Source organism: Schistocerca gregaria, chromosome 5 (genome assembly GCF_023897955.1).
Source record: "Schistocerca gregaria isolate iqSchGreg1 chromosome 5, iqSchGreg1.2, whole genome shotgun sequence".
Lineage (NCBI taxonomy): Eukaryota > Metazoa > Arthropoda > Insecta > Orthoptera > Acrididae > Schistocerca > Schistocerca gregaria.
The window spans coordinates 618,582,425-618,594,091 of record NC_064924.1 but is presented as its reverse complement, the minus strand read 5'-3'; positions in this window follow the sequence as shown (position 1 = coordinate 618,594,091).

Here is an 11,667-nt window from a genome sequence, read left to right as displayed (position 1 = left end):
TATTGCTATGTTCTAAGTTGCTATCCAGACTGTTTCTTGCTACTCCTGCTATACTTAACTTATCCTCTCCATCAAAATCTACGCACAAGGATCCTGTGTTCTCTGTGATCTGGCTGAGTTTGGCGCTAGGTGTCACGATTCTTGTGATGTAGTATTCCACACCACGTTTTTCCTTAGTAATCGGCCTACACCTCTCCTGTGACTGTCACTTAGCAGTAAGGTTCATTTCTTTCTGCGTGACGTTTCTACCGACCTAACCTTAAACGTCATTCATGTGAATTTGCTCCAGTGTATGTAGGTAAAAAACTGGTTGAGATTCTTCTCTTCCTTCATGTAACAAGTCATGCTGATTACTAACCGAAATTTGAATTGTTGATTTCTGAGGGTTTCTCCTTTCTGTTATTTTTGACCTTCTCTCAGCTCCTAATGTCTCTTTCTCCCTTCAACCTATTTACTTCAAAATATACAATTCCTAATGTGTCTAAAACTCAGAAATACTTTTTACGTGATTTTGGCAATACCATAATGTATGCATAGCCTCAGATATATCCATACCAATGCCAATGTTGGTTCGTTTTGCGTAGCATCTCGGCCTAAAATGGTACAATGAACAATTTGAATGGATATTATTGCCTTATTTTTCTAGATTTTCTGTTTTAGATGTTGTAACTGTGAGCAGTATGTCTGTCAATTTATGTTTGTTGACCTAGTGGGTGCGAAAAACAAAGTCTAACATAATGATCTAGTTCGCTTTATTTTGTATTTAGACGTTTTCAAGAAAAAAAAATTGAAGTTACAGTTATCCCCAGCGAAATCAATAACATGCTTTTTGGTTGTTAACAGCATCGCCATATTTGAAAGTCAGTTTTATTTATTGACAGGTATGATGCAAATAATTAGTTTTGTGGACTATTAAGCCATTGTATTTCAAGTAAAACGAGCTCAATACTGATAATAGTGTTGTGGGCAATGTGGGGAGGGGGTGCCAGAGGGGTGGAGGGGGGCAATATCTATTACTAAAAACATTATTCAAGGAACAATGTGTATGAAAATCGATATTTAACACCTAACATATTTACAAATTTTTAAGTAATGATTCACTTCACAAATTACCAGTTTAGAGGAAAGCTACTACTGCAACATGTTCTACACTAAGAGAAATGTATAACTGACATTGTTCACTGGCTCTTATGTCTTTGTATAAGTACCTATTTTAGGTCTAGTCGGGGCATTCCATTAGTGATAAAAAAACGAACTTTCATATTCTTCTGTTTCTTCAAAAGAATTTCAATAATGGTTCACTTTACCAAGCATCAGTTTAAGACAGAAGATTATAACACGCCATGTTCTGCAACTGAAAAATTATAAATGGTTTTGTTTTCTAGCAAATAATAGTTGAAGTCCCCTATTGTTGGTTTCGAGTCTCGGAGCCAAATACTATTGTGAGTAGATATTATTGGCTCGTTGTGCTATACTTTCTCTTTAAAAGATAGCAGCTCTGAGCTGTAAGCACTTAAACGCTTGTGTTAACCTTGTAGGCATCGCAAACAATTTTAAATTTATTCCTTATTTTAGCATCTTGTGGGAAAGATGATTTGAAATTATAGCCATTTCCACAGTGGAATCAAGAACCTACATTGCTATTTTTGACATTATTTGTGGTGAAAATGTAAAATTGTGAGTTTGTTTATTTACTAAGTACTACATTTGTGCATCTAAAATGTGCTGAATTTTCATGGTATCGTTGTCAGTGATGTGAGGGCAGTATTTGCTGTTGCCATTTACCTTCAAGGAGAGATAGCTACAAAAACCAAACCATCATCACCTGACGTTTCTAGAAATTTATCAGTAGTTTTTTGCTTACCAAACGCGGTTTGATGGCAGAAGGTAATATACATCATGTACAACAGTAGAAAAATATAACTGACATTATTGATTGGCTAATATAGCTGTCCATTAGTTTTGATTTTCGACCTATCTGAGGTTGTGTTCCTTTAGAATGCAACATTACACTTATGTAAAGTAACGTATCGATTCTCAAGCAGTACACAATGCGAAATTAGAAGCACAATGGTCTTGGTTAAATGTCGAAATTAGTCAGCTAGTTTTCTTCGAAATTAATTTATTAATAGTAACTGTACAATTTATGAACATGATACAGACATAGTCACATCAAGTGGCATGAAGAAAAGTTTTTGCTATTCGCTACATTAAATTTTAATCTATTTTTTTTTTTGCAACATTATCGTACCCTGCGGTTGATTGTCATCTTCTTCTTCTTTTCTTTTTCCTCCATTTATGGTTTGCTCATACGTTTTAGCTCGTTGTCATAGCTATACAATCTGCATCTACAGACAGCAACTTACCTGAACAATCCCACAGTCCTATGGTACCTGATAGATAAAGCAAACAGATAACTACGAAACTATCTCTTTCTTTTCTTGATATGTTGAAGCTCTGTCTGCTGTTTGATTTTGTGACTTTGCGGTCAAGATAATGTGTTGTTGCTTCTGTTTCCATAGTGAATAAATTGTTATGGTGTGTGTTCCATATCTGCATGTGCAAACTGTTTATATATTCTTGTGGTTCATCTGTGAGGCATATGGTATCATTTACAATGTATGCCAATGTAAGTCTTCATAGTTTTCTTCTTTGTTTCGCTTACTTCTACAAAAATTCTATTTTAGTATGATTCATTACGATATTATTTGGTACATATGACAGTGGGCAATCCATTGCGAAGCCTTCCTTTCTAAATTGTTGAATTGTCAAACAAACTGTAGGTTTTCTTCGCAATGATTTTTATGATTTGTAACAGTTATTCTAAATGGGGATTTCTGCGGCTATTCTTTTATGGTGGTTGTCTGTGTCACCAAGTGGGATTAAAGTGCACGTGTATTGGACATCAAAGGTAATCAGTAATATGTTATTTTTCGAACTAACGCAAAGAAGTTTTAAATAAGTGTTATTGTTCTGTAGTTTGTAACATACTAATGAATATTAGTGTTTTAACTTTGCAATGTAGTCTGTGGGCGCATTATTGAAACTGGTAACAGGTCTCATAGGGTTCTTGTGTTTATGTATATAGGGATTACTTCTGAGTATTGTTGCCGCTCTTTTTTTTTTTGTTATGTTTTGCTCTGTGTTTTGTGAGTACGTTTTTGACATTTTAATGTGTTTCTAGAGTATCATATGGATCTAATAGTGGAGCAGACTTAAGTTCATCATTATATTTTTATGATAGGTCTTTGTTTTATGCACATACTCTTTTATATCATTGAGCCTTAAGTGTTACTTAAGTCAGATTTTTTTGCGTTGCAGTTATTTCCTCTAGTTGTTTTCTTTGTAGACTCAGCTGACAAACAAAAAATAGGTAATGTATTTAGCTGTGGAGATGACTATAACTTCAAGTCAGTTTTCTCTCATAAACATCGAAACAAAAAATGAAGCTAACTATGTACTATGCGTCTCTTTCGAAGTTAACAAGGTCAACACATATATATTTTGGCACATTCTGCACATAACAGTTGTATCTAAAACAAATAATCTAGCAAAATAATCCAATAGTATCCTTCCACATTGCTGGTAGTAAGATGTGTTACCATTTTAGGCTCCCAGGGTATGAGAAACGAGCTAACAGTGTCTATGATTCGAAATTAACTCACTGAATCCGAATTACTTGACATCTTTTGTATTACATATATTTATACTACCCACTTTGTGCCCGATTTCGAATTATTTTGCACAGCTGTGGATTGTTACTAACATTGTGTGTTCTTTCAGACGTACATGTAAGTATTACAAGTCTAAGTTGGCACAACACTGCTCTCGACTACTCGTTTTCTCGTTCTCCACTTAGTGGGAATCCAGTAATGTTGGCTAGCATAAGGTGATGAATGCAGTGAATTCGGATATAGTGATGTAGACAGCATGACGTACAGAAGGTTTGGTGGGACTAGTGAGAATGCATAGATAAACGAAGTGGTTAATCCGGCAGCCTCCATTATATAGTAACTGTATACCAAGTATAGTCGATATAAAAAAAATTCGCAGGCAGAGAGTTAATTTCAAATAGCTTTAAGTTAGAATCGTTTGTAAAGTTGACTAAACTATTTAAGAAATTCGCCGTTCATAACAGTCAGTCTGCTTGATAAAATAATCCGCTACTTATTAGATATTTGCTTATTCTAAACTACGAAAAAGTTTATTCTATTGACTGCGACGAGTACATTAAGAATACTTTAAATGTGAGCCTTGAGCAGCCGCTGGTGAAGTATCAATGGAGCAGTAGTGCAGCAGCAGTGCGGTTGTTAGTCGCATATTTAGCTTTCACATTTGGTTTGTGGCCAAGATAAACACGAAACCCACGCCTGCTACAGTAGTACAAGAGTAGCTCTGCAGATGATGAAGAAATTGAAGAAATGTATGACCAAATGAAAGAAATTTTTCAGATAGTGAAGGGAGACGAAAATTTAATAGTCATGGGTGACTGGAATTCTGTAGTAGGAAATGGGAGAGAAGGAAACGTAGTAGGTGAATATGAATTGGGGGTAAGAAATGAAAGAGGAAGCCGCCTGGTAGAATTTCGCACAGAGCACAACTTAATCATAGCTAACACTTGGTTCAAGAATCATAAATGAAGCTTGTATACATGGAAGAACCCTGGAGATACTAAAAGGTATCAGATAGATTATATAATGGTAAGACAGAGATTTAGGAACCAGGTTTTAAATTGTAAGACATTTCCAGAGGCAGATGTAGACTCTGACCGCAACCTATTGGTTATGAACCGTAGATTAAAACTAAAGAAACTGCAAAAAGGTGGAAATTTAAGGAGATGGGACCTGGATAAACTGAAAGAATCAGAGGTTGTAGAGAGTTTCAGGGAAACCATGAGGGAACGATTGACAGGAATGGGGGAAAGAAACACAGTAGAAGAAGAATGGGTAGCTCTGAGGGATGAAATAGTGAAGGCAGCAGAGGATCAAGTAGGTGAAAAGACGAGGGCTAGTAGAAATCCTTGGGTAACAGAAGAGATACTGAATTTAATTGATGAAAGGAGAAAATATAAAAATGCAGTAAATGAAGCAGGCAAAAAGGAATACAAACGTCTCAAAAATGTGATCGACAGGAGATGCAAAATGGCTAAGCAGGGATGGGTAGAGGACAAATGTAAGGACGTAGAGGCTTATCTCACTAGGGGTAAGATAGATACTGCCTACAGGAAAATTAAAGAGACCTTTGGAGATAGGCGAACCGCTTGTATGAATATTAAGAGCTCAGATGTAAACCCAGTTCTAAGCAAAGAAGGGAAAGCAGAAAGGTGGAAGGAGGATATAGAGGGTCTATACAAGGGCGATGTACTTGAGGACAATATTACGGAAATGGAAAAGGATGTAGATGAAGATGAAATGGGAGATATGATACTGCGTGAAGAGTTTGACAGAGCACTGAAAGACCTGAGTCGAAACAAGGCCCTGGGAGTAGACAACATTTCATTAGAACTACTGACGGCCTTGGGAGAGCCAGTCCTGACAAAACTGTACCATCTGGTGAGCAAGATGAATGAGACAGGCGAAATACCCTCAGACTTCAAGAAGAATATAATAATTCCAATCCCAAAGAAAGCAGGTGTTGACAGATGTGAAAATTACCGAACTATCAGTTTAATAAGTCACGGCTGCAAAATACTAACGCGAATTCTTTACAGACGAATGGAAAACTAGTAGAAGCCGACCTAGGGGAAGTTCAATTTGGATTCCGTAGAAATATTGGAACGCGTGAGGCAATACTGACCCTACGACTTATCTTATAAGCTAGATTAAGGAACGGGAAACCTACGTTTCTAGCATTTGTAGACTTAGAGAAAGCTTTTGACAATGTTGATTGGAATACACTCTTTCAAATTCTGAAGGTGACAGGGGTAAAATATAGGGAGCGAAAGGCTATTTACAATTTGTATAGAAACCAAATGGCAATCACAGAGTTGAGCAGCATGAAAGGGAAGCAGTGGTTGGCAAGGGAGTGAGACAGGGTTGTAGTCCCTCCCCGATGTTATTCAATCAGTATATTGAGCAAGCAGTGAAGGAAACAAAAGAAAAATTCGGAGAAGGTATTAAAACCCATGGAGAAGAAATAAAATCTTTGGGGTTCGCCGATGACATTGTAATTTTGTAAGAGACAGCAAAGGACTTGGATGAGCAGTTGAACGGAATGGACAGTGTCTTGAAAGGAGAATATATGATGAACATCAACAAAAGCAAAACGAGGATAATGGAATGTAGTAGAATTAAATCGGGTGATTCTGAGGGAATTAGATTAGGAAATGAGACACTTAAAAGTAGTAAAGAGTTTTGCTGTTTGGAGAGCAAAATAACTGATGATGGTCGAAGAAGAGAGGATGTAAAAAGTAGACTGGCAATGGGAAGGAAAGCGTTTCTGAAGAAGAGAAATTTGTTAACATCGAGTATAGATTTAAGTGTCAGGAAGTCGTTTCTGAAAGTATTTGTATGGAGTGTAGCCATGTATGGACGAGAAACATGGACGATAAATAGTTTAGACAAGAAGAGAATAGAAGCTTTCGAAATGTGGTGCTACTGAAGAATGCTGAAGATTAGATGGGTAGTTCACATAACTAATGAGGAGGTGTTGAACAGGATTTGGGAGAAGAGAAGTTTGTGGCACAACTTGACTAGAAGAAGGCATCGTTTGGTAGGACATGTTAGGAGGCATCAAGGGATCACCAATTTAGTATTGGAGGGCAGCGTGGAGGGTAAAAATCGTAGAGGGAGACAAAGAGATGAATACACTAAGCAGATTCAGAAGGATGTAGGTTGCAGTAGGTACTGGGAGATGAAGCTTGCACAGGATAGAGTAGCATGGAGAGCTGCATCAAACCAGTCTCAGGACTGAAGACCACAACATCATCATTTGGTTTGTAGTTTGATTCTTAATTTCTTTCCGAGTGTTTGTGCGCTTTCATATTTAATTACTTCAAATCCTTGCGTATTCTCGTATTTGAGTGGAGTTATATTGCTTATTGATAGCTGTAAAGAATAAATTCGCGGAGTCGTTAGTCAGTTGTTTGTTTTGGACAGCCAGTGCTTTCTGTTTATTTCGTAGAGTCAGTTAGCAGCAGACAGAGGCCCAGTGCGGTTTCATCTGTGCTTGCAGGGTGACGTGTGCGAGCAGCAGTAGCAGAAACTAGTCGTATATTCAGTTTTTCGTATTAGTTCCGCAGGTTTCATTCAAATTACTTTGTGTGTTTGTGTGCTTGCGTGGTGAAATGTTTCGGATCTTATTTTTGAATTAGAAAGGGTTAGTATCAAATTTTAATAACGGTAGAGTGTAACATCGCGTAGGCGGTTGTCATTTGTACTAAGACAGGCGTAGGATAGCATTGTAATGTCTGTATAGTGGCGCAGTCGTGGTCATTTGATTTCTTAGTTCGTAAGTAATTGTTCATATATCGTAGCTAAATCTGCCGCTGGTGACGCAACTGTGCAGTAGCCTATTGCTGTTTTATTTGTCGCAACTCTAAACGTCCAGATACTAGCAGTAGGATGGCTAGGGTGCGTGCGTGCCTTGTGCGGGCGCAGGAGGAACCGGCCGCGGTTCGCGAGCAGCTGAGCGTGCTGTTGGTCACGGTCAGCCGCCTTCAGGCTGCTCCCTCGAGGTGCAGCGACGGAGGAGTGTCTGACGCGTCGTTTGAGACACCTCAGGTGTCGCTTTCTGCGTCCGCTGACTAAGCCGCCGAGGCACCATCTAGTGTACCCGGCGCGTTGGGGCCGCCCTCACTTCAGGGTGAGTGGCGGACTGCAAAGCGTTCGCGTCGCTCGAGGCGGAGGGCCAATGTAGAGGCTGGCCGGCTGGCCTAACCCGTTAATCCTGTCAGTGGGCAGGTGGCCGCTCCTTCAGCAGGGCCCGAGCAGGCACACGGGGGCAAAGGCTTGCTGGTTATTGGGAGCTCCAACGTTAGGAGGGTGATGGAGCCCCTTAGGGAAATAACGTACAGGGCTGGAAAGAAATCCAACGTTGAAAGGTGGCTACACTGAGTCACAGCGCCAGAGAGTATTATTCAGCCGCCTCCACTGGCAGTTGCCGCTGAGAAGTTGGTGAGAGTTGTAGTATTTCTGAGGTAGGCGTGATCTGTGCTTGTTGAGACGTCGATAGAGTACTAGTTGTTCTGTTGGGCAAGACACCATATGTTGTTCGATTGGGGATGTTGAAATGATCAAAATGTATTTTTTGTCAATATATATGAAGGTAAAGAATTTTTTTTATTTTTCATGTTCTATATAACAATACCTCTTGGTCACAGGTTCAGTCAACAAAGCATCTGGCTCGTGTTCTTGTGTTAGACTGTATTCTGGTTTCTATATGCAATTATAGTATTTCTAGTTTTTTAATTGTTTCAGTGTAAATGGCGTTCAAAGCATCTTGTCGTGTTGAGGAAGAACCGTGCCAGATGTGTACGTTGAATCACACTTCCACACACAGAACAGTTACACTTATACTTTGTTGTTTCGTAGCTTTTATAGTTGCTGGGGACTTAATTAATTAATTGTGTTAACGGAAGTTTCCTTTCATTCTTTGTTGTTATTCTATGCAGTCAGATTGCGGATTAATATTAGTCAGGGCCAACCGGTTACGAGACTGCGTAACCGGACAAACAGCGACAGAGAATTAAAATTATTAGCATTTTATTTAATTAAGCCCCCATGCACGTGGCGACCGCTGCTTCGGATCGTCCCTTGGAATTCTTTTGATAGTAAAAATAGCAGACAGTAGGATTGTTGTAGTAATTTGTAATTTAGTAATTGTAGTCTATATTGCACGTGTAGATTTGATAATTGAACATTTGCAGTTGTCTTGTCATTCTTTTAATGGTATTTTGGCAGAATTTAAGTATTAATATTTTGCATACGGGTTTGACAATTTTGTGCAACTATGAAGATTTTAATTGATCGTTAGGCGTGTTTGTCGGGAAGCATTTCGTGTGAATGGTATTGTTGGTGATAAAGTGTTGTATTTTGTGTAATTGTCGTATTGTGACGAGTTTTGTATGTTTTGTAAATGATTACGCGATCGATGAAAAAGGCAAAAATGATGGATAGTGAGAATGACGAAATTGTTAACATGGCGAACTCGCCATCACATGAGAACAGTATGATGAATAATGAAGTAGAAAACAATTTAATAAGTCGGGAAAATAGTCCGGAATCAGTTCGAAATTTTTCACAATCAAAAAATTTTCAGAATTCGAGATTAACGACAGAAAATTCTGGAATAGTATCGAACACAGATAGCTTTACTGCTATGACGAAGGAAGATAGTTTTACGGGAAATGTTAAGGGCGAAAAGAATTTCGTACAAGTTAATATGGAGCAGTTGATGAGTGCAATATTAAATTTGGGATCACGGTTAGACTCACAAATAGGAACAATTAAAACAGATATGGGAACATTGGAAACGCTGTTAGACTCACTGGGATCACAGTTAGGATCTGAATTACAAACAGTGGGATCACAAATAGGAACAATTAAAACTGATATGGGAACATTGGAAACACGGTTAGACTCACGAATAGAGACATGTTTCAAAAACATGAAAGATGAATTAAAGAAAGAAATTAGAGAAGTACAATCGATTTTGAATGTTCACAATAATAGATTAATGTCAATAGAAATCAGACAAAAGGAACAGGATAGAGAACAGGAAGAATGAGATCGCGTGATAGTACAAAAATTTTCAGAGTTAAATTTACAACGTGCACACGATAAGGAAGAAATATTTGAAAGAATCGAGGAATCCGTATCAAATGACAGAATAAATAACCTAACACAACAGTATGAACAGTTGACTACTAAGTGTGTCAATACTGAAACCCAAGTCGCGACACTTACGGAAGACGTAAGTAAACAGAAAGAACAAACAGGTGACTTATCGGAAAGAGTTGAGGAGATTTCAGATAAATTGACGAGTCTTAGTTTAAATGGGGACAGAGATTCAGACGATACAGCTGCATTGCCATTTGCAGAAACCGAAGAGTACCAGAACAAAAATAAACATGTTGAAAATCAGTAAAAATTTAATGAACGCTTTAAAAGGGAATTTGAGGCGTTACGAAAGCAAGTCAAACAAATTGAAAACGAAATCGTAGGAAAAGATAGCAGAAGAAATTTAGAATCACAGATAGCAGAGGGCTTTAGAGGAAAATAATTTATTTCATTTTCGAGATGCAACAAGAGAGCGCCAGGCGCGCGAACTTGACTAAAATCGACATTGGGTCTGAGACAGACGCGGTAGGTCTTTGTCGCCATGAGGCGAAAACTTTGACTATAAACACTTTTTAACTGTTCGGAAATTTAAAATCTGTCGCAATTCTAAGAAAGGCATACATCCAAGTTCATGGTTAGACCAATTTATGAACGCACTTCCACCAAATCGACCTCTAAGTCACAAACTGGAATTTATGTGCGGCTATTAAGGTCCTCAGGGGATTCGCTACACTAAGTGAATATGTCCCGTAGCGTGCACAGGGCCCCGTGCTGTAGTGGTGCTATTTCCCTTTTGGTTTTCTGCACTGCTGCCTACTCTTTTACTATTCTTTGTATCTATCAAAAAACTCTGCAACTATCAATCTATCTAGAGAGTCGGTAAAGGATAACCAGATATGACTATTTAACCCAAAGTGATTTCGGATATTACCGTTTACACTTACTATATGTTCTGCAGCATTCATTCGTAGTTTAAACGAAATTTTACCTGTTTATCTTCGTGACAATATTACTTCATATGTTGGCGATATTAGTATGGCTAAACGTTCTTGGAGTGAGCATAACAAAAATTTTGGATTCATTGTTACGTATTTTTGCAGGAGTTGGCATTACAGTGAACTTGGAAATATCTGGATTTGGTCGTTCTCAGGTGAAATTTCTTGGTCATATTATTTCTACAGAAGGTATTATTCCTGATCCACAGAAAGTAGACGCTATTCGTAATTATGCTGTTCCAACTACAATACGTGATGTTCGTAGTTTCCTTGGTGTCTGTAATTTTCTTAGACGTTTTGTTAGATTGGATAATTTGGCCACACCTCGCTTGTGTGAACTATTTGGAAAGAATCCTAATTGGTGTTGGGATGAGGAAGCTCAATCAGAATTTGAACAACTTCGTGATGCTTTAGTTGTTGCTCCACTTCTTTCACATCCGGATTTATCTAAAGATTTTTGTTTGGCGACGGACTCCTACAACGGCCTAGGTGCGCACTTATTTCAAGAGATAGAAGAAAACGGCGTTGTAGTACAGAAAACTATTGCATTTAGAAGTCGTGTTCTCTCTAAACCAGAAAAGAATTATTCGATTACGGAACTTGAAGCTTTGGCTGTTGTTTGGGACTTCATAAAATTTCGCATCTTTTTGTATGGTAGACATACTAAGGTTTACACCGATCATCGAGCTCTGGAATTTCTTATGTCAGTAAAATTAACACATGGAAGATTGTCACGATGGATGCTGTATCTACAGGAATTTGATTTTAGTATTGTTTACATACAGGGTTCTTCAAATATTATTTCTGATGCTTTATCACGTGCACCCATGGGTTTGAAACGAAGTGCTGAGGAAGACTGCAAAGAAAACAATTATTGTTTGATGTATATTCAA